The sequence below is a fragment of the Hyla sarda genome, chromosome 13 (assembly GCF_029499605.1).
Source record: "Hyla sarda isolate aHylSar1 chromosome 13, aHylSar1.hap1, whole genome shotgun sequence".
NCBI classification, from domain to species: Eukaryota; Metazoa; Chordata; class Amphibia; order Anura; family Hylidae; genus Hyla; species Hyla sarda.
This window is the reverse complement of record NC_079201.1, coordinates 42,689,972-42,714,117: the sequence shown is the minus strand read 5'-3', so window position 1 is coordinate 42,714,117 and position 24,146 is coordinate 42,689,972. Positions and strand designations below refer to the sequence as shown.

The following is a 24,146-nucleotide window of genomic DNA, read 5'->3' as shown; positions in this document are numbered from 1 at the left end:
ACACTGGAAGTTAGCCATGGCATCTCACAACAAAGAACCCTCTGAGGATCTGAAAGAAATTGTTACTTTACATAAACATGGCCTAGACTGTAAGAAGATTGCCCCGTGATGGTGGCAGGAGGCAGTAAGGAGACCTCAGTCTGAATCTTGGCTGATCTGATCAGCCATCGGAACTGACGCATTGCAACAATTGCTGATGTCTGCCATTACCAGCGGGTTCCTGGCGGACCTGCTGTGCAGAAAGCAAGCACAGCTCCTGTTCTTGCTTCATGTACAGGACATAAACATACAACCTGGTGCACTAAGTACCAGCACATCTGTTGTTTCATATGTAACATACTTAGTGTTGAGAAAGCACTTGAGAGAGTATAACTGATTACAAAAAAGACGCAGTCTGTTGGCACTGACCTCTCGCCGTCTCCACTCTTTCCTCCTCCCTTAGAACCACAGCTAAGATATGTCCGCATACAGGTGCAGGTGCCTTACGGTGAAAACAGTCCGGTGCCCCTGCCCGTAATGAAGGCAGCATTCCATGTAAACGTAATACGAGAAGAAATAACGGAGGGTCCTCACAAATCACTGCAAACACCAACCGACTTCTTTATTCTTCTGGTGCAAATACACAAAACAGACGAGATAGCTATTTCGCGCCGTGTCTGGCGCTTCCTTAGACCACCTGAGGAAGCGTCAGACGTGGCGCGAAATAGCTATCTCGCCTCTTTTTGTGTATTTGCACCCGAAGAATAAAGAAGCCGGTTGGTTTTTGCAGGGATTCGTGAGTACCCCCTTGTTATTTCTTCTCTTATTACGCTTGAGAAAGTATGTTACGTACAAAACAGTCGTTGCGTTGATTGGTCCCCTGCTGGCTTGTAAGCGTAAGCAGCTCCCTGCTTGCATTGTTCATTGATGCACAAAAGAAAATAAAAGACTAAGTTTTTTCCACCACAGTTTGAGCATTTCGATTTTTTTTCTATTTGTCAGAATTGCTTTCAGAATTTGATATTATAGTGGAATTTGTGTGAATCTGTGTGCATGGCACAGCATTTCAATTAATGTGTACTGAGCCCTAATTCAGGAGTGCCTGACTATTTTTGCATTATCTGTACAACGCTAAAGGGCAGATATCTGGCTCCCAGTAGAATGAATAAAATCCAAACTTTTATGAAAAATAGCTTAAAAACATACAGGTGGGAAAAAATGTGAAAACCAACAAAGGGTAAAAGCACAAATGAAATGCTAATGCGTTTCGACTTGTCAACAAGTCTTACTCATGGCACATCATACCGACACAAAATCCGGTTTAAATATAAAAATATATAAATAAATACACGTGATGCGCCATGTGGAATACACGCCCCTATAGTGATGTCATACATGTGGGCGGATGATAAACACCAAACGGGCATGTATAAAGTCTATACATATTTGCAATAACAATATTAGCCAAGTAATATTGGTAGATGTACCCAAAAGGCTGCGTGGAAAAACAATCGCTGTTACAATCCATGAAAAATTCAAATATTATGGTAAGTGATAAGAAAAAGAACAAAAACACTATATGTCTTAGTAAATATAGGACAAATCATTCCTATGATTGAGACCAAAATGCTTCACATTTATATACTTGTTGCCCCAATCCCCTCCTCTTCGGGGTGGGAGTACTTTCTCTATGCCAGATACACTGCACCACGGCATAGACCCTAAATGTATATCCATAACGTGTTTTGTGAAACCTGATAGTGATCTAGCTGTGCCTCTCAGTATTAGGTAAATACATATGTTCCTGAATTCTGGTCTTCAATTTTGTAGTAGTGCAACCTACATATATTGCAGGTTGCACTCTTCACAGAGTGTATATTACATGTGAAGACTGGCAATTTATCAAGGTTTTTATGTTATATTGTTGTCCTGTTTTGCATGAACTGAACGTAGGTGAATTACTCATATCTATAAGTCCCACACCTGGAATGTCCGCACTTGTAGTTCCCTCTACTGGTTAGCCATGTATCTCTTGCCTGTTCATTGTGAAACTCACTAGGTGACAATTGATTCTGTAGTGAATGTGCTTTATGGAGAATAATCCTAATACCATTATCAAGTATATGAGCCATAGATTCTCCTGTTCTCAAAAGGGATAAATGTTAGCAAATTATACTACGTATGTTATTGAACTGTCTGGAGTATGGTTTGGAGAAAGTGGGAAGAATGTCCATCATCTACTTTAGATTTAAGATAATAGCCCTCAGGCTTAGAGTTCATGACACCCTCTGCTCTCCCTATCAGGGTCTATGTCGAAGTGGAGTGTATCTGCATAGAGAAGGTACGTCTCCCCCGAAGAGGAGGGAATTGGGGCATCAAGTATATTAACGTGAAGCATTTTGGATACTCAACCTTGAAAGCGGATATCCTTCTGATCCCAATCATAAGAATGATTTGTCCTATATCTACTAAGACATATATTATTTTTGTTCTTTCGTGTCACTTACCATAATATTAGAATTTTTCATTGATTGTAAAAGCGGTGTTTTCCCCACGCAGCCTTTTGGGTGCATCTACCAATTTTACTTGGATAATCTTGTTATTGCAAATATGTATAGACTTTATACATGTTCTCTTGTTGATTATTGGACCCGTTTGGTGTTTATCTTCCGCCCACATTTATGACATCACTATAGGGGTGTGTATTCCAAATGGCGTGTCACATATAGAGTGGCGGTATATTTAAACCAGATTGTGTCAGTATGATGTGCCATGAATAAGACTTGTTGAAAAGTCGAAACGCGTTGGCATTTCGTTTGTGCTTTTACCCTTTGTTGGTTTTCACATTTTTTTTCCACCTGTATGTTTGTAAGCTATTTTTCATTAAAGTTTGTATTTTATTCATTCTACTGGGAGCCAGATTTGTGCCTTTTCCTTGGAGTTGCCACACCTGGAGACCCGGCTCTAGTGTTTCTCTCCGTGCTTCCTACACTAGACATATGCTGCTGCTACCGAAGCAATTTGATCCACTATAAAGAGGGGTGAGCTGTGTTTTTTCTATTTTTACTGTATGATATCTTTACAACTGCATTGTGGATCCTAATTTTTCAGTTCTGTCACACAAGCAGAAAAATAATGGGTCCATCACACACCCATGATATCAGCAGCACTCAATGGGCCAGCCAATAAAATCAAGTCCAGTTTCCAATGTGAATAAAAAGTAATAAACCAGTCCTCAAAGGATCGTGAAAAGTAAAAAATTGATAGATAGAGAGAAAAGGATGATATCCAGTGTGAATGTCACAGTAAAACGTAAATCAGTATTCTGGACATGAGATATGGCTAATTAAGTGTACAATATTTATTATACATAAAATAAAATGGTAATCCTCTAGTATCCAAGCAGGGCCCTTGCTATGGAAGTAGTAAGATAATAAAAATTACAAATAAATATGACGACAAGTATTAAATGGAATAAAACAGAAATGGAATATAATAAAACCACCTGGGGGCGTGGGTTGGATGGCTGCCTGAGTGGACGTGAACGCTGCGAGCTCCCGCCATCCTTAAAGTTATCCTGTGTATATCCCTGCCATCCTGATCGTCTCAGTCTCCTAACCAACTCCTTTGTGCCCCTGCTACCTGTGGGCGCACTTCTGGGGGTTTCTGTGGCTGCGCTCCTGCTGTCTCCTGCTCTTGTGGACACTCGGTGGGCTCCCCTGCAGGCCTCCCTCCCGGCCTGGGCCCAGGTCGGGATCTCATTGTACCGAGGTTTCCCAGCTGACTACCCGGCGGTTGATACTGCTCCCTACCTGCTCCGGTGACCGGTGCCTGTGTGGGGTCCTCGGCGGGGCCTGAATCGGGTGCCGCGAACTGCCTCCTAGCTCACGTGTGCGGGCGCCATCTTGAAAGATCACCGGCGTGGCCGCGGTCTCCAGCTGCCTCACTCTACGGCTGCCGCTCGCCTTACAGCCTCTCTTCCTGTGCGTACGGGCCCGATCTGCTGCGCTCCCGTTCTGGTTGAGCGCAGCTGGTGTGCGCAGGGACAGTCTCCCTGGCCTGCTGTGGGCTTGCTCCAGTCTGGGGATACCGGACTGCAACACTCTTCCCTGGAGTCACACTTACCTGTAAGTTACCACTACAAAATAATTGCTGCTTGTGCTCTGTGGGGCTCCCTATGGATCTCTGACTGTCTGGTCCCTCATTACACCTGTCCAAGCCTCCTTTCCTTGGGCCCTTCCCACACACTCTCTTGTGCTGCACTGTATACTCTGCTATCACAGGGGCCTTGCATAACTGGGTAGACTGGCCTATATACTTACCTGCCCTATCCTGTGGTGTCCCTACTATGTAGCAGTATAATATCACCTACCATATGGTCGGCAGAAACGGAAATAAGGAGGGTGGGCGCCCTCCGCAATCTGGAGATGGGCCTTGTTCTACTTTGCGCAATTCTTCTAATCTTCAACAGGAGGTGGCAGCGCGGCTGGAGAGGTTTGCCCTGAGGCCTCCCTCACCTGATTCCCCTGACCGCAGAACTGCGCCATTGCCTATGGCTGCACTACTAAACCCACCGGACCCCCTGGAGGTGTATGGGACTTTGTTGCAACCATCCACTGCTGATTCTCAAGTTCTTTTTCCCTCCACTCTGCCGGAGCTCCTGCTGAACCTACCCTGGCGACGGTGTTTGCTGAAATCCTTAAATGCAATACTACCTTCTCTCGCTTGACTACCCAGGTTGGCACCGTACAATCGGACATTTCTCTAATCCGCCATGATTTGCAGAAAGTTACTGATCGTATATCTTCACGGAGGGTCGTATAAGTGATGTGATGAGGATGCAGTTGTACCCCTTGTTAGAGACTCTGCTAGTCATGGACAAGCTATTGCTTCCCTTCAGGCTAAGGCAGACGACCTGGAGAACAGGCTGCGTAGGTACAATGTGCGGATTGTGGGAATGCCAGAGAAAGTTGAGGGGCGTAATTCTACGGAGTTTGTGGAGAGCTGGTTGAAGGACTTATTTGGTGCATCTAACCTCACCCCTCTGTTTGCCGTGGAGCGGGCCCATAGGGTCCCTACGAGACCCCTGCCTCCTGGGAGTCCTCCAAGAGCTATGCTGGTCAAATTACTACATTATCGAGACCTGGACATTATCCTGCGATTGGTGAGGGAGCGCCAGCCTCTCACTATGGATGGACAAACTTTGTCTTTTTTTCCTGACTACTCTGCCGAGGTCCAGAAGAGCAGATCTACCTTTTTGGGGATTAAGCGGCACCTAAGGGCTCTGGATGTCCCCTACTCTATGCTCTATCCTGCACGCCTCAGAGTGGTGGCTATGGGGACTACTCACTTTTTTGATGGGGCAGACTCCGCTACAAGATGGTTAGACTCGCATGAGTCCCAGATCCGCCAAAGGGTCCGTCAGGGCTCTCCCCGCCTGGCTCTGGAGTGAGTCGGCTATTTATTTTGTGTGGAATCATTTTTCTCTACCTACCTCATGGATATAGTTGGTGGCGGACTGGACTGATGGTTATGTTGCTGTTCCTGGTGTGCGGGGTGGGGGGAGGGAAAATAGCAGGATTCGTGGTTTTCCTTAATGTTAATTAATGTTATTCTGCCTTACATATGGCTCATTATATATGCTGACTGGTTTCTGGGATATACCTCACTACAAATGTATTTGGGAGTAAGCTCGCAGAAGTATGCGACTGTCTCAGTATGCTATTTTTGTATCTGCTGATTTCACATACTATGTCACTTATCCTTAGTTTTCCTTTTCTGCATGTTCTTCAATGCATTGACTGGTTTGTGTGTATCAGTGCCCCTTTGTGCCGTATACTGCGGCGATCTAGGTGTGAAAGTGGGTTCTTTGTTGTTTGTTTTGTCTGTGTTTTGTCCACCCTCATTATGTTCTCATTTTCTGGCCGTCCTCATTGTTTCAGTTTTTTTTGCAGAGGTGTCCCTGACTGCCCACTAGGCTGTGGCAGTTTCCATTGGACCATTGACTGGAATGGCGAGTGTTAAGCTGGAATGTGCTTGGCCTGGGTAAACCCTCTAAGAGATATGCTGTTTTCAACTCGGACTGGACTGGACTGGGGGGGGGGGGGGGGTCGCTTGCCGTGGAGGCTGAACCCGTTCTGGCTACAAATCCTACTTCTGAGATAACCTGTATGGGGAGAAAAAAAGAGAGACCAGAGAGGGCGCCTCGTGTGATACCGTTGGGTGGTTGAGGGAAAAGGAAGGGAAGTAGGTGCGGGGCTTGCAGGCCCCTTAGGTAGTAACTGCTCACCTTAGAGCAAGTATTAAACTTGCATATCAACCCAATGCACGGGTTACAAAATAGCCGGAGCCGCTGCTGAGCCTGAGGTTACAGGTGAGGTAAAAACCGTCTCCTGGAGAGAGTAGGTGATCATAAAAGAGCAAAAAAGACCTCGCAAATGGCGCTGCTGGTTCCGTGGAGATGTAGGAATAAACCAAAATCCAAGTTGGAATATTGTAAAAGCTTGTGGATTTTATTGCAAATGAATAAAACCAATAAAAGCAATAGCAATAAAAGAGTGATACAGGTTAAGATTACGCGCGATACAGTCCGCCCCCTAATGTACCTGGCGCCTTTTTTTCCAGTATTTATAGAATCTCTGTTTGTATAGTCTGCATACTGATCTGAAGAAGGGGGTGGCTCCCCCGAAACGCGTAATCTTAACCTGTATCACTCTTTTATTGCTATTGCTTTTATTGGTTTTATTCATTTGCAATAAAATCCACAAGCTTTTACAATATTCCAACTTGGATTTTGGTTTATTCCTACATCTCCACGGAACCAGCAGCGCCATTTGCGAGGTCTTTTTTGCTCTTTTATGATCACCTACTTCTGAGATAGTGACTGCTGAGCTGCGCGAATTTATTACTCTGAATGCTGGTTCGGCGTCGGTCTCCATGGTGTGGGACTCCCTAAAAGTGTATTTGCGGGGAATTTTTATCAGAGACATTAGTGTTCATAAAACTATGACGAGGGAGAAGGGGACACGGTTACAGCAAACGGTAGTGGCAGCGGAAAATGCATATATTCATGGCCTCACGGATGCACTGCAACTGGAGTGGGCTCAAGTACAGTTGGCATATAAACGGTTTCTCGGGGAAGCGGCTGATCATAAGCACTTCTTTGTCAAACAACGATACTTTAAGTGTGGGGAGGGCACCGGTAAACTACTTGCTTCAATAGCTAGGGCCCAACAGGGGGTGGCGTACATTGGGTGCCTTACAGATTCTATGGGGAGAGAAATTACTGATGATTGAGGAATTTTGAATGTGATGATGGAGTTTTTTAAAAAGATACACACTCTTCCAAATCGGTATGTTCCCCTGCTGAACTCGCGGATTATGTGAGAGGCATCTCTCTCCCCTCCCTTTCCTTGGAACAGAGAGGCGAGCTGGACTCGCCTCTCACTCTGGAGGAATTGGAGGCAGCCTTGAAAGACTCTGCTAATGAGAAATCTCCGGGCCCGGATGGACTCCCTAGTGAGGTTTATAAGCATTTCCAAGGTATCTTGCTACCACAGCTGTTGCGGGTGCTCCAGTCAGCGGAGACGGAGGGCTCTCTTCCACGCTCCATGTCGGAGGCTACTGTAGTTCTCCTTCCAAAACCTGGGAAGGATCCTTTGCTGGCGGGTTCTTATCGACCTCTCTCATTACTTTGCGCGGATGTGAAGTTGCTGGCTCGGGCACTCGTGAACAGGTTAGCTAAAGTAGTTTTGTCACTAGTGCACGGGGACCAGACGGGTTTTATGCCAGGGAAATCAACTATGGATAATATTCGCAGGGTGTTCGTTAATCTACAAATGACGCAGGAGAATGCAGGAGCCCGATCCATTTTCTCCCTTGACGCTGCCAAGGCCTTTGACAGCGTTGAGTGGAACTATCTGTGGCAGGTCAGGAATTATATGGGGTTTGGCCCCAAATTTATGGCCTATGTGAAACTACTCTACCAGGCCCCAGTGGCCCGCCTCCGGGTTAACAGACGGCTCTCGGAGCCGTTCGACTTATGTAGGGGTACGAGACAGGGCTGCCCCCTGTCTCCGTTCTTTTTTGCCCTAGCCATTGAGCCTCTGGCTTGTTTAATCCGGTCCTCAGCTGACATTGTTGGTTTCCGCTATGGTAGAATAGACAAGAGAGTAGCACTCTATGTGGATGATATGTTGTTGTTCCTAGGGGGCAATGTCCGCTCCCTGCCCCCGATTATGCAGTTGATCTCGGACTTTGGCTCTTTTTCCAGTCTACTGATCAACTGGGGTAAATCGGTTGATAAATTCAAGTACCTGGGTATCCAGATACCCCTTCTGTGCATGGAGTTCTCAGAAAGTTGTAGTCTGGAGTAAGCTACCCTTATCCGTTATTGGCCGTACTAACTTGGTAAAGATGGGGTTAATGCCTCAACTTCCATATGTTTTACAAAATTCCCCAGTATGGCTTGCGATGACTCACTTTCACAGAATACAGCGTCTCTTTAGACGACTTGTCTGGGGGGGGGGGGGGGGGGGGGAAAGCCTGCTAGGATAAAGTTGGAGACACTACAGAGGGGCAAGTCGTCTGGTGGGTTGGCCCTTCCGAATCCCTGGATTTAATTTCTTGCATCCCAGCTACACCAGATTAGGGGTTGGGCGGGGGCACACACTCTGGGCCCAGTGGGCAGGTTGTTCATGGCCAGACATGGGGGTAGGATCCCGTTGCATATTCTGGAGATTGGAGCACTTACCAGACCTCCGCACGAATCTCCCACTAATAGACTCCTATGTAGATTATGGGGTCAGGTTAAGACTATTCTCGGTCTGGGGGGCTACACTAAGTTCACTCCCCTGTGGCATAACCCGGGTCTGCAAGAATTATCTACCTTCCATGATGCTGGGTTTTGGGAGACCAAGGGGGTGTGTACCCTTGACCACTTGTGTACTAATGGTGTATTTAAATCATTTGGGGGATCTCCAGAGTGAGCTCTGTCTGTCTCGTTCCTCCTTTTTTAGATACCTGCAACTTCACCATGTGTATGAGGGGCAGGGCAGGCTGGGATTGCTGAAGGTTCGGTCAAATGTGGTCTTGGAATCAGTGGTCACCAAGAGGGAGTCGGCGGGTGTCATTTCCTGGCTATATCGGGAACTTCTTAGTTTTTATCATTCTGGTTTTCCTCTGGTGGTGCGGGGCAGGTGGGAGGCTGATGTCGGCCCAGTGACTGATGATGAATGGACTATTATATTGGCCCTCACCCCCTTCCTCTCTTTATCGGAGGCAAATCGGCTGTCTCAGTTGTATTTGATACACAGGGTGTACAAAACCCCAGCACTCTTACATAGAATAGGATTACATACAGACTCTGCCTGTCTTAGGTGTGGTCAACTGAATGCACATCTACTGCACATGATGTGGGACTGTCCGTACCTTATACCTTTCTGGAGGGATGTACTACTCTTAATACACAAGGTATATGGGATCACTTTGCAGCCGACCCCCAAGTTATGTCTTCTAGGTCTAATTGGTTGTCACTCAGAACCCTCTGGTGTCGAGATAGGTATGTTACGTGTATTGTACCAGGCCAGCAAGCTAATTGCCCAGTACTGGATCAGGGCTAGCCATAAACCCCCCCCCCCCCCTGTTACTGATCTTACCGCTCGGCTGTCACTCATTGTCCGTATGGAGAAAGGTATATACGAGAAGCGGAAGGCCACTCGAAAATTCCAGGCAGTCTGGGGGCCTTGGGTGCGTGCTTTTGATCGGAGTTCTGATGCTGTGTGATAGGATACTTATTCTTAGTAGTTAGATGTGTGTTCCTCTGAATTTGTGGATCCCTCTATATTATGTATCCTCTCTCGTATGCGAGCCTGACCCGGGTGTTGATTGAGGTTTTCTTCTTTCTTTACTGGCTGATTTACCATCTATTAGCTGACAGCTTATATGTTTTAAAAGTGGACATTTGGTGGACACAGGGTTGTTTTGTTATTGGGTGGGGGGGGAGGGTCTGTTATGGTGGGTCTGGGGTGTTTGTTGGTATATGGGAAACTGTTGTTTAATTTGAAAAACTGCTTTAATAAAAATATCAGATTTAAAAAAAAAAAACTATAAAGGAATAAAATGTCCATAATCAAATGCCTCAGTCTCTTATAAAATTCACTCAAGATAAGTGTGGAACAAATCCCTTTGCAATGTGACTGTGGGTTGCTGATTGGTTTGTCTATACTAGATAAAACAGCAGCAATCCCTACTAGGTCTGTATGGATTTTTAACCTCAGGATGTAAGCAAGAATATGCAGAAAGTAAAAATTATCACCCAGGAAAATGGAAGAAAACTAATCTTTATTTGTACTCTGTGCTACAATGTATAGCGAGCCTAACCTAACAACCTATTATCTTCTATTGGCTAGGCAGTTGGACTTATGCCATATACTGCCACGTATGGGTATACCTTGATTGAGAAATAAGAGGGCAAAAGACCAGATATCAGAACATACCATTTATTGACATGACTACAAAACAAGAGAACGAAAAGCTTCTTTCATTTCATTACGAGGATTAGGCACATAAGACATATACGCATGCGATTTCCATCGTCCTAACCTCTTGATGACATGCACGGGGACACAGAGATTAGAAGCAGCTGCCGCTGCACCTATTCGTAGGGAATGCCCCGAGATGACTGAAGTGTCATAACCTAAAGACTTAAGTATAACACGCATGTGTAACAAATTTAGTAGTAGTCAACGGAGATCCATCAAATGACAGTAACGGTGAGTTTCTGTCAGCGTTCGCATGGAAGGCCATCAACGCATGGCAAACAGTTATCGGGCACCACTTGTGAGAGGTGGCAAAGTAGGATACTAACACTGGTTGACCTGGGAGAGATGTTTTAGTGGTTCTGAGCTCTGGTACTTAATGGTCCTTAACCCAACTAAGTTGGTCTAACGTCAAGTGTGTCTTTTTCTCTGAATTACTCAAGAATTTTCCCGGCCTCAAGAAGCCGTAGAATCCTAAGAATAATGCAGCTTTTAACATCAAACTATTCAAATGGTAAATAATCCAGAGCATCAGCCAGCTCCCTGAACATCTGCCCTGTCAAAGGTTGTCTAGATGGTGTTAGCTGAACCTGGCATTTAGACACACCTTTCAATGCTGCTCTGATGGCATGAGATGTTAACAGTGAAGCGCTGTCCGGATGTGAAAGCGTAATGAAATGTTGTACCCCAGATAAGTATATTTTAATTGTGTTGTGAGCCAGGTGGAGGGTGGAGTGGCAAAACCCTATAATACCTAATAGGAATGAGACACTCAGGTGATCTGCTTGAGAATGGGTGTGACAATAATTGTTAAAAGTATTCCATGCAGTGAGATATACTTTGCGTGTGTTGGGAGATAGTGAAGAATCGATAAGTTGTTTGGCGGTCAACATATGATCTCCTAGTCCATGACTAATTCCCGGAATTGTGGAATCTGCCTCTGGTACCATCTGGAAAAAGAGTGAGAATTTAAGTCTAGACAGAGCATCGGCAGCAATGTTATTGATGCCCTCGATGATAGAGCTGGTGAAATGGAAATTGAAACTTAAGGCTGGGTTCACACTGCAGAATTTCTGGGCAGAATTTCTGCCGGAGATCGAGCCGGCGGCGCTAGGACCGAGCAGACTGCATTGCTGCCCCCATAGACTGCAATAGATTTCTGGGTAGATCTTTTGGGAGATCTGCTCAGAAATGCATTGACATCTATGGGGATGGCAATGTAGTCTGTGCGGTCCTAGTGCTGCCGGCTCGATCTCCAGCAGAAATTCTGCCCAGAAATTCCACAGTGTGAACCTAGCCTTAGTGATAGCCTCACTAATTTCCTAAGCAATGAATTGATAATGCTGGATGCTGACCTGCCTTTTAACAAGATGTTGACTGTGGCCTCGTTATCTGAGACAAAAAGCACAGTCTTCCAGGACCACAAATTTCCCCACACCCTAGCAGCTGCTACAATGGGATTTAGCTCGAATAGAGCAGAGTTCCTAGCAAAACCGGCCAAGCGAGTTACCTCAGGGGGACAAGCGTCAGCAAACAAACTGCTACCCCATACAGCAGAAAACCCGATGGAGGAAGAGGCAACTGTAAAAATCATGGGAGAGGAATTATCTATGCCAGGAACAACAACAAAAAAAAAAAAAAAAAAAAAAAACTTAATGCCATTCCACTCCAATCTGTCCCACATCGCTAAATCAGCTAGAGCATGATGATCAAGTTTAATGACATAATTTTGTCCCGTGACGGAAGACATGGATTCTAATAATCTAGAAATAAAGGTTCTGCCTTGGGGTATGACCCACATTGCGAAATTCAGCATACCTAGCACAGATTGCAGCTCCACCTTGGTGACTCTAGGGGATTGTACTTTGCCTGTGACCAAGGGGGTCCTGTCAAATGGCCCAACAACAAAACCTTTGTCAACTTCAATCTGCATCAAGTGCATCAACAGTTACGGGGTCCCTCAAGGCAGATCTGAGATTATCACACTCATAAGTCGTCAAAAGTAAGGACACAAAACCAGTATGGAACCCTGACATGAGACCTTCAACAGACCATCCACATCCACTACGGCTAGTCACGCCTGTTTGGGCTTTTAAGCGCATGTGGATCTAGGGTGGGCTCTGATACACCCAGCATGCAGTAGTCTGCATTGGCCGTAATTGCAGATGTTATAATTATAGTTGTTGCAGATATGAGATTTTCCGAGGTACTTAATGGGCCTGCCCAATTTATCCACCTGACCAGAGATTTTTTGCGGCCTGGACTGAGGTTTGGACATGGATGTGCCTGGTGTAGCTTCCTCTGCAGAGCTGACAGTGCTACACCAATCAGTGGTGTGCACGATTAACTGGCAATGCGATCAGACAGGCGCTTTTAACCCTGTGAAATGGTTGCAGAATATTTTGGTATCTTCTACCGCCTAGTTAATCGCTTAATTGTACTGTGCGAGGGCTGCTGCTGCTTTCGCTGAGAAAGACTTATGGTAGTCATAGAATGTTAAACCCCCCCCCCCCCGTACTTGTGTGCAAATTCCTAACTTTATAGAGGTACATGTCCAATGCCTCTCGCCTTTCCGGCTTAACCGAACATATAACGCCCCTATAAATCGCAAAAGGCATGCTGAATTCTGCTAGCGTTAGCTTTCGGTTAAGCCTTGCATCCTTTGCTTTAAAGGATGACATAGACTTCCCCGCAAGCAATCGTTTTATTTTCTGTGACATCGTGGGCGGCAATAATGAGGGAGGCTAGGTTAACGTCTTTGCCGTCCAGGATGTCCTTTTTTCAGATTAGCTGGCAGAAAATGAGCTGGCGCAATATTAGGTACCAACACATTAAGACCAACTACAGAACCCGCAACCTTGAGGGACAGTAATCTGCGGTAATGCAGGAGCTTGTGTGGTGACAGGGGTGGAGACCGGAGTCTCCGTGCTCTTGTTCTCCAGTGCATCATTCCTATTGACTTAGGAATTCACCAGTGAGTGTAACTGTATGACTGAGGTATTGAAAGTCTGCAAGGACACATCATTATTACTGGTGCTTGCCCCTTCGCCCGGGCCCGCCTGGCCAGACACCAACAATCGGTATAGTTCCGCCTTTCGTGCCGTGGCGGGGTACAGTATCCCATGCCAGAAGAGTTCCGCAATAATTTTCGGTATTGTTAAGGCACGGAAGGACGGGATACTCTCATGTTCAGATGATCTGGCAGAATTTTCCATGACGGACCCTGCTTCCTCGATGTCAGATGCGTGAGACATGTTTACCAATACAAACGACAAAAACAGAGCCCTAAGAAAAGTCATTCCCTATAACAGTGGTCTACAACTCCCAGCATGCCCGGACAGCCGTTGGCTGTCCAGGCATGCTGAGTGTTGTAGTTTTGCAACATCTGGAGGTCCGCAGGTTGTAGACCACTGACCTATAACGTGTCTACCAGTAACTAAAGAAGCTGAGTAAATTGCCACGAGGGTCTGAGAATGATCAGACCAGGCAGTGAAGTGAATATAACCATATTTTTTAATAATGCAACCACGTGCAGAATTAGTGAGTGGACTACGAATCCCATCTCATGAGAGTGATGGGCAGGGAAGTGTTGCACCCAAAGACGTGATGGGTATTTCTGAAAGATAAACTACCTGAATCCGGAAACGTCTGATGCTGCACCTGTAAATAGGATAACATAAAAACCTTGTACTACTTGACACATAGCTCATAAACGTAACTAACGACCTGAGCAAGCTATCTGAAATAGATCAGATGACTAAGATGAAGAAGGATGACTAAGCCGAAGAAAGACGTCCGAAACGAAGAGGAGGTGACTGAGAATAACGAACTGTGTGACCCTAAAATAATCATATGAAGATCCATGACAGAGAAAACCTACATTCCTAAGAACAATCTACATATCTGCACAAACCAGTGCCTGCCAGCCTTATTCCGCAAACTGTACTTCATGGAACTATCAAATAAATAAGACATGATCACAATCTAACATAGTACTATCTGAACCTCCACATTAAAAATCCCAAAGTCGTGTTGGGACAGAAGCACCCTTGACCCGTATGTCATTACACCAATGAGATCCTAATAAACATAGTGAACATGACAGCTCCTGTCGAATATACACACCTTATCATGATGAATTCTCTAGATGACTGAACCCGCTTAACGTGAAGGGAATGCAACTTAACCAAATGCGATGATCCAGGCAATGAGCTAAGCATAAAGAGATAGCAATTATTAACTGACGTAACCCAACTAACCCCTATACCTTATACTTACCCTAACGACTACTTGACACGCTAATCGACGGTGAAATAGATTTTCACCAGATAAGCTGAAATATAAATGAAAGCTACAATGTGTCTACTGAAAATACTGACTAGCATGCATATTATCACGTACGAGACGTACTAACCTAGCCAAGCGATGGCTATATGCCTTATGACTAACGTCCCGACACAATATAGACTGATATAGTCTGAAACAAATAATATAAATTAATCTTAAGTTTGTGACGACAATAACTCTTGCATGTAAGAAATACCTACCCACTGATGACAGTAGTACTTGGAGACGTTGCCTAGCGTTATGTAAGCAACACAAGCAAAGCTGAAAAATAAAGAAACCTGGCTAACTATCAAGATATTTAACAACGTAGAAATTTTAAACCTCATTAATTCCCTCCCGACAGACAAAGCCCCCGGCCCTGATGGCTTTGTAAACTCATATTACAAGTATTTCAAGACCCTATTGGCACCGCACCTTAGGGAGTTTTTGCCAATCAGCTATCACTAAGGGATCTCTGCCCGCAGAAAATCTTCAAGCCACCATAGTTACTTTACCCAAACCAGGGAAAGCATCTGACTTACCACAGAACTATAGGCCAATATCACTCCTGAATCAAGACATAAAAATATTTGCTAAGCTAATTGCATCCCGCCTCTCTTTAGTTCTCCCTCAGTTGATGAATATTGATCAGGCCGGATTCGTGGCTGGCCGCCAGGCTTCAGACAACACCAGACGCCTTTTAAACGTACTTACGTACGTATCTTATCTGGAACGTAATGGTGAGTCGGCGCTGCTTGTGGCGTCAGACACCGAGAAGGCGTTCGATCGCCTCCGGTGGTCTTACGCCTTCTCGGTTGTGGGCAACATGGGCTTTCTGGCCCGATTCTTAAAGCCCTTTACGCCCTTCATTCTTCCCCTTCTGCCCGAGTTTTAGCCAATGGATCACTATCTGATCCCTTCCAAATCACAAACGGATCAAGGCAGGGATACCCCCTCTCCCCGCTATTGTACATATTGTCCATGGAACCTTTTGCGCAAACAATTCGCTCCAATACTAGAGTCTCGTGAGTGGACATACATAACAAAGTTCACGTTATCTCTCTTTATGCGGACGACGTAATCCTGACATTGACAACACCTCTTGACTCCCTGCCGGCGGTAATGGACAATATTCTACAATTTGGTATTCTATCTTACTACCACCTCAACGAAACAAAGATGCAAGCTCTGCCTATCAATCTCATGAAGTCAACTCAAACTTCCTAACAAAAAGCATACCCATTTGAGTGGAGGTCAGACTACATTCCATATTTAGGGATCAAATTGTCATTTCCCCATAAATCCCTGTATAGTGCCAATTATGAACCGTTACTGACAACCATAACTGCGGATGTGTCTAGGATGAACTCTTCAGATGTCTCATGGATTGGTAGAGTCACATCTTTCAAGATGTTCTTGCATCCCAAATTCCTTTATCTTTTCTGAACTCTTCCTATCTCTCTACCTCACAAATTCTTTTCTAAAGCTAATTCATTCCTCTCTTCATACATGAGGAAAGGGGGTAAACCAAGACTGGCGTCATGTATACTCACCAAAACTAGATTAAATGGAGGTTTGGGCTCGCCTAATATCTATTTTTACTACATAGCAACACTGGCCTCTATGCTCAAACACTGGTGGGGTAGCTCACCAGAACTTCCCTGGATCGAAATCGAAAACGCGTCTGTGTTCCCCTACTTCGCCAAAGATTTACTGTATCTACCGTTTTGGAACATACAACCACTTAAAATAGATAACCCTATCATAAAAGCTTCCTATGATGCATAGGTTACATATGTTAAAATTACACTACCTTCGGGCAATGCACAAATGGAGGAACTTCCAGTGTCCTTTCTACAAGCCAGCATACCAGATCTAGATTTGAGGGGATGGCCATTGCGGGGTGTTTTGACGCTTAAAGACTTACACACGGACCACATCTTAGACACATTCCAAACCATATCCAGTAAATACCGTCTCCCACATTCAGATCTCTATAAATATCTACAGATTCGCCACTTCCTTCACGGCTTACAGCCCTCTGGAAGTCCCTTGAACTACTCAGCAATAAAATGTCCACCTCTACTCTTAAAGGTCTGAAACCTTGGTACAACAACCTGCTGAGGTCCAACTCTTTTGTAAAATCTTATCCACTGAAACATTGGGAGAGGGAGGTGGGCATGGAGTTCTCTGTGGATGAGTTGCAACGGTCTTTTAAAATGCTGCACGCCGCTTTCCAGTGCTCATTACACATAGAATCAGCATTTAAAACTATATTACGCTGGTATTATACACCGGATAGACTGTCTATTATGTACCCGGGCGTCTCTCACCTGTGCTGGCGAAGTTGTGGAGCCCACGGGTCTCTTTATCATATTCTGTGGCAATGTCAAGCGATTAATCCCTTCTGGACTTCATGCCATAATTTACTAAGAGATATAATGGGCTGTGGCGTCCCATGGACACCACAATCGGTTTTGCTGTTCCTTAACTTACATACACTACCACGACATCTTAGAGATCTCTACTGTATAGTTTGTATTTTGGCAAAAACGGCAATAGTATAACTGGAAATCTTCCAATGTCCCTACATTGGATCAACTGATATCTAAAATTAACACTACATACTCTTTCGAGAAAATTATAGCACTGGGAGCTGGAAAATATCACAATTTTTCCAACCGATGGCAATGTTGGATCCAATCCGATTTGTTGTTTGAAAATTTAATAAAAACAATTTTTGAAAAATAAAAAAAAAAAGATATATAACGAGTACCAATCGTGACTGTGATATACATTGCAGCATGCGTGCACCCTTTTAAAAAAATAAATAAAAATTCTTTGACAAATATACACACATTATATGCTTATCTGGAAAAGGAGCAATACATACCAGGGCATAAGTACTGGACTGCCCGTACGGAAGAAAAGAATGCTCTGAGTCAACCGAAGCAGGGCGTGCGGCGCCCACACAACGAAGCATAGATACAAAAGTGCGATGCCAGGGTTCATACAGGGGAGCAGATAATACAGAGATGTATATGAACTTTTTACCACCTAAATCACAAGCACCACTGATAAGCAACAACTTCGAATCCTAGCAGGCTATGAGGAAAACAAAAACTACAGTTTTGTGGCCTGTAGACGTGACAGACAGGGAATCTCCATGCCAGAGCAAAATACCTTCTTTATGTGTGTATATATATATATATATATATATATATATATATATATATATATATATATAGGTGTATTAATATTATTATTAGTTATTTTTTATATATATATATATATATATATATATATATATATATATATATATATATATATATATATCATTCCTAAGCTCTCCAGAATTGACCTTAAACCCTAGCCAGCAGCCTAGAACCATACGACCTTCATATGAAAAAGGGGGTATGGCTAACTAGTGAGATGAAAAACGCCTCCTGCATATGCGCTCGCTGCGTGCGGCTCCCATGCCGAACCTGACGGGAGTCCCAGACAGCAATGCCCACATCAACTGGCAAGGAGGCAGCATGAACCAGGCTAATAACCGGATCCACGCTGTTCCCCCCCCAAACCACAAGCCTGTCCCAGCAGCGGTGCCCCCCATACAGGCCCGGCGACTGAGCCCGGACCTGGATGCCACAGTGTGCATGATTATAGTCCAGCAGCCATGTAGCATGGGCTGGCAGAACCAACCAGCCGCCCCCCGCTGTGGGGACCCCGCCGAAGGACCCCGATACATTGACCACAATAGACATCCCTCCCACCGACTCCCGTTGCCCGTTACATACTTACCACTACCGCCGATAACGAGAACAAGGAGCCCGCAGGATACTTACTGCCCGCAGAGACGCCGCTTCCTGGATCCGGTCAGCTGACTGCTGACGTGACTTACAGACGTAACGAGAAGAACCCGTGGCGCGAGGACCAGAGCGCACGGAGGGTTCTTAAAGGCCCAGAGCCCCTCCTACAAACCCAGGCTAACTTCTTAAGCCTTATACTAAATCCATAACAAAGTTAAGTTACTTTTGGAGAATCCAAGTCAGTGCATTTCACTTAAGCCCCCCTATCTCCTGAATTAAAAATTGTGGCTTATGTTTTTTTCTTTATCAAATTTTAAGTCCCATAATTTTTTTTAATTTTTGAAAAAATTTTCCACTGACAAAGTTGTATTAGAGCTTATTTTATGTATGGCAAGTATTACGAAGCCAGAAAGGGTATTAGGGTTCATCTTTGAGCCATAACCTATAGGTTTTATTGGTACTACTTTGTGCAGTTCCTGCTTTTTGATCACTTAATTATATTTTGTGACCAAAAATCTGCAATTTTAGCGTATAAAATTTTTTGGCGTTCACGTCCCCTGCATCCTGCATAAATAATTTGCTAGTTCAGACAATTACACATGGTGATACCAATTACATTGAAAGCTACCTGTAACAGTGCCAAAAGAAGAAACCCTTTAAATGCCGCAATCAAAGTTGATAATGGCATCTAAAAAAAAGCCAAAACCTACTAATGGAAGCTCAGGGTAGCTGATCGGGCTGAGAACAATCTTCGTTTTTGCACTTTCGTTTTTTCCTCCTCATCTTCTAAAAATCATAACGTGTTCAATTTTGCACCTACAGAGCCATATGAGGGCTTGTTTGTGCATTACCAATTGTCCTTTGACATTACTTATTGTATAACAATCTGCGTTGAAAAATTATTTGTGGCGTGAAATGAAGAAAAAACGTAATTTTGCTAATTTTTAGGGCTTCCGTTTCTACGCAGTGCACTTTTCGGTAAAAATTATATCTTTATTCTGTAGGTCCATACGGTTACAGGGATACCCAATTCATGTAGGTTTTATTTATTTTACTACTATAAAACATAACTACATGCAACAAAATTAGTATGTTTAAAATTGTCATCTACTGACTCATATAACTTTTTTATTTTTCCACGTATGGGGCTATATGAGGGCTTATTCTTTGCGACATGGTCTGTAGTTTTTATGGGTACCATTTTTGTTTTGATGGGACTTTTTGATCGCTTTTTTAAAATATTTTTATGGTATATGAAGTGACCAAAAATTCACAATTTTGGAGTTTGGTATTTTTTTTACGTGTACGCTATCGACCGTGCGGTTTTAGCCAACCTTGTATTTTAATAGTTCGGACATTTACGAACGCGGCAGTGATTTCAATTTTTATTAGGGGAGGGGGCTTATTCACATTTATTCTCTTTTTTTGCCACTTTACTTTTTATTTTTTATTTTTTTGTCCCCTTTGGGGGCTATACCATGCAATCTTTTGATTGCATACACTGTTCAATGCTATGCCACAGCATATCACCGATCAGTGTAACCAGCGATCTGCTGCTCTAGCCTGCTGCATGGAGAAGTAGTTAGCCGGACAACGACGAGGCAGGTGAGGATCCTCCCGTCGTCCAGTGAGCTTATCGGGACATCGTGATTCTGTCGCGATGGTCCCAATCACCTCCGCTGAGCTGCTGTGATAGTTCTACTTTCACTTTAGACGCCGCAATCAGCTTTGATCATGGCGTCTAAAGGGTTAATACCGGGCATCGGCCCAATCGCTCGTGAGAACGGTTTAAACTTCGTTAGCGAGATGGCGTAAATGTAGGAAAATACTACAGTCAAGAATTACGTATTTTTGGTCACTTCGTATACCAGAATTTTTTTTTTATAAAAACGATCAAGAAGTCCCATCAAAACAAAAATAGTATCACTAAATAATTAAGACCATGGCGCTAAAAAATTGAGCCTTCATATGTCCCCATCTACCCAAAAATAAAATAAGTTATAGGGGTCAGAAGGGGACAATTTTAAACACACAAATCTTCATACAAAAATGTATAATTTTTTTAAAGTAGTAAAATAAAATAAAACTTATATAAGTTGGGTATTGTTCTAATCATATGGACCTACAGAAAAGATATAACATTTGTACAAAAAAAAAGTGCACTGCGTAGAAATTTTTCCCTATTTCTTCCCACAAATATATTTTTTTCTTCATTTCGCTGTAGATTTGGTGTTAAATCAGTGATCAGTGACCAAAGTACAGTTGGTTGTGCAAAAAACAAGCCGTTATATGGGTCTGTAAGTAGAAAATTTAAAGCAATATGGATTTAAAAAGACAAAAAGAGAAAAAAAAAGTCCCATGTCCTTAAATGGGCATTGTCAGAAAATTTGATTTCCTTTTTATAGAAATCATGGCTTATGAAATCATGGCGAAGTTCAGTAAGTGAGAGTAGGCTAGCACTCCTCTGTGTTCTTTCCTGTCTGATAGAACAGGAGAGAGCACAGGGGAGTCCTAGACCACCCTCACTTACTGGACTTTGTCCATGCCTGTGCTTCAGCTTGGACAAAGACATGATTTTATAAGCCATGAATTCTATAAAAAGGAAATGAAATTTTGAAATAGATTAGAAAAATTTATGTTCAGCCAAGATGTACAACATATAAAATTTTTTGTATCTGACAGTTCCCATTTAAGGGGTTAATCTAGTTTAACGGTACTCTAACAAATGCTAAGGGAAGGAAGATTCTGAGGCCAAGGTAAGGCCTTGGGCTGCCCCAGCAACCTCGTCACAAGGGGTGGAGTCATTAGACACCAGAGATGTGCAGGATTTAATGTTAAAAAGCCACAATCAAGAGTGTTTAAACGTTTAAATAACAGTGATCTTTGATTTCGGTCATTACCAGCATCTGGCGCATATGGCACAAACCCTGCACTGTGCTACCTCCCCCATTACATGATGTATATGTCGGGATAATGTTAAGGACCCAGCTAACTAGACCAGTATGTCACTTAAACACCACAAGGAAGATTTATCAAAACCGGTGTAGAGGAAGAGTTGTCCAATTGCCAATAGCAACCAATCAGATTGTTTCTTTCATTTTTCAGATGCCTTTTCAAAAGTTTTACGAAGTAATCCGATTGGTTGCTATGCACCACACAAGCTAGTGTTGTTGTTCTAAAATCTAGGATCTGTGATTGTAACAGATAACTATTTTGCCAACCCAAAAAATTCTGACATAGTTCACAAAGTAGACTACATGAACATAGTAAATGTAGGCTGATATAATTAGTATATTATTCATTTAACCCCTTTATGCACATGGACATGCAATCACTAGGAAAACCTGGATGATTGTGTAAAAACCCCTTAAAGGGGTTCTCCGGCCCTGAGACATCTTATCCCCTATCCAAAGGTTAGGGGATAAGATGTCTCACCGCGGGGGTCCCGCCCCTGGGGACCCCCGCAATCTTGTATTCGCCACCCCCCTGTCTGAGCTGCACGCCGCGGTACCAACTCAAACAGCCGGCTGGCGACCACGGGGCCGGAGTATTGTGACGTCACCCCCCGCCCAGACTATGCAAATCTATTGGAGGGGGTGACGGTCGCCACCCAGCTGTGTATGAGCTGGAGCCGCAGAATGCAGCTCAAACAGGTGGGTGGTGAATACAAGATTGCGGGGGTCCCCAGCAGTGGGATAGGGAATAAGATGTCTCAGGGCCGGAGTACCCTTTAAATATACAAAACAAAAAAAAGAAAAAAAAAAAAAAAAGAAAAAAAAAAAAAAAATCCCCAAATGCTGACTTACAAGAGGGCTGAATATTAACCCCTTCATGACCCAGCCCATTTTCACCTTCATGACCTGGGCATTTTTTGAAAATCTGACCACTGTCACTTTAAACATTAATAACTTTGGAATGCTTTTACTTATCATTCTGATTCCAAGATTGTTTTTTCGTGACATATTCTACTTTATGTTATCGGTAAAATTTCACTGATATTTGTATCCTTTCTCTGTAAAAAATCTAAAAATTTCATGAAAATTTTGAAAATTTTGCATTTTTCTAACTTTGAAAGTCTCTGCTTGAAAGGAAAATGGATATTCCAAATAAATTACATATTGATTCACATATACAATATGTCTACTTTGTGTTTGCATTAAAAAATTGACAAGTTTTTACTTTTGGAAGACACCAGAGGGCTTCAAAGTTCCGCAGCAATTTTCCAATTTTTCACAAAATTTTGAAACTCGCTTTTTTTCAGGGACCAGTTCAGGTTTGAAGTGGATTTGAAGGGTCTTCATATTAGAAATACCCCATAAATGACCCCATTAGAAAAACTGCACCCCCGAAAGTATTCAAAATGACATTCAGTAAGCGTTTTAACCCTTTATGGGTTTCACAGGAATAGCAGCAAAGTGAAGGAGAAAATTCTAAATCTTCATTTTTTACACTCGCATTTTCTTGTAGACCCAATTTTTGAATTTTTACAAGGGGTAAAAGGAGAGAAATCACCCTAAAATTTGTAACCCAATTTCTCTCGAGTAAGGAAACACCTCATATGTGTATGTAAAGTGTTCGGCGGGTGCACTACAGGGCTCAGAAGGGAAGGAGCGACAATGGGATTTTGGAGAGTGAGTTTTTCTGAAAGGGTTTTTGGGGGGCATGTCCCATTTAGGAAGCCCCTATGGTGCCAGAACAGTGGACCCCCCCCCACATGTGACCCCATTTTGGAAACTATACCCCTCATGGAATTTAATAAGGGGTGCAGTGAGCATTTACACCCCACTGGCGTTTGACAGATATTTGAAACAGTGGACTGTGCAAATCAAAAATTTAATTTTTCATTTTCACAGACCACTGTTCCAAAAATCTGTCATACACCAGTGGGGTGTAAATGCTCACTGCACCCCTTATTACATTCCGTGAGGGGTGTAGTTTCCAAAATGGGGTCACATGTGGATATTTATTGTTTTGCGTTTGTCAGAACTGCTGTAACAATCAGCCAGCCCTGTGCAAATCGCCTCAAATGTACATGGTGCACTCTCCCTTCTGGGCCTTGTTGTGCGCCCCCAGAGCACTTTGCGCCCACATATGGGGTATCTCCGTACTCAGGAGAAATTGCGTTACAAATTTAGAGGGTCTTTTTTCCCTTTTACCTCTTGTGAAAATGAAAAGTATAGGGCAACACCAGCATGTCAGTGTAAAAAATTTATTTTTTTACACTAACATGCTGGTGTAGACCCCAACTTCACCTTTTCATAAGGGGTTAAAGAAGAAAAAGCCCACCAAAATTTGTAAGGCAATTTCTCCCGAGTACGGCGATACCCCATATGTGTCCCAAAACTGTTGCTCTGAAATACGACAGGGCTCCAAAGTGAGAGAGCACCATGCGCATTTGAGGCCTGAATTAGGGATTTGCATAGGGGTGGACATAGGGGTATTCTACGCCAGTGATTCCCAAACAGGGTGCCTCCAGCTGTTGCAAAACTCCCAG

General features: G+C 43.7%; 1 protein-coding gene across 3 annotated transcripts in view; it reads right to left on the bottom strand.

Annotated features, from left to right (window-relative positions):
• The window catches only part of TSEN54 (tRNA splicing endonuclease subunit 54), a 217,061-nt gene that overhangs the window by 170,237 nt on the left and 22,678 nt on the right, over positions 1-24,146 (bottom strand). Inside the window, exon 1 of one of the 3 annotated variants that reach the window (XM_056550327.1) lies at positions 3,792-4,105. The exons of the other annotated variants lie outside the window; for them this stretch is intronic. The gene's annotated coding sequence lies outside the window, so the exon portion shown is untranslated. Of the gene's footprint in view, positions 1-3,791; positions 4,106-24,146 lie in introns of those variants that run through there. 3 annotated transcript variants of the gene reach the window in all.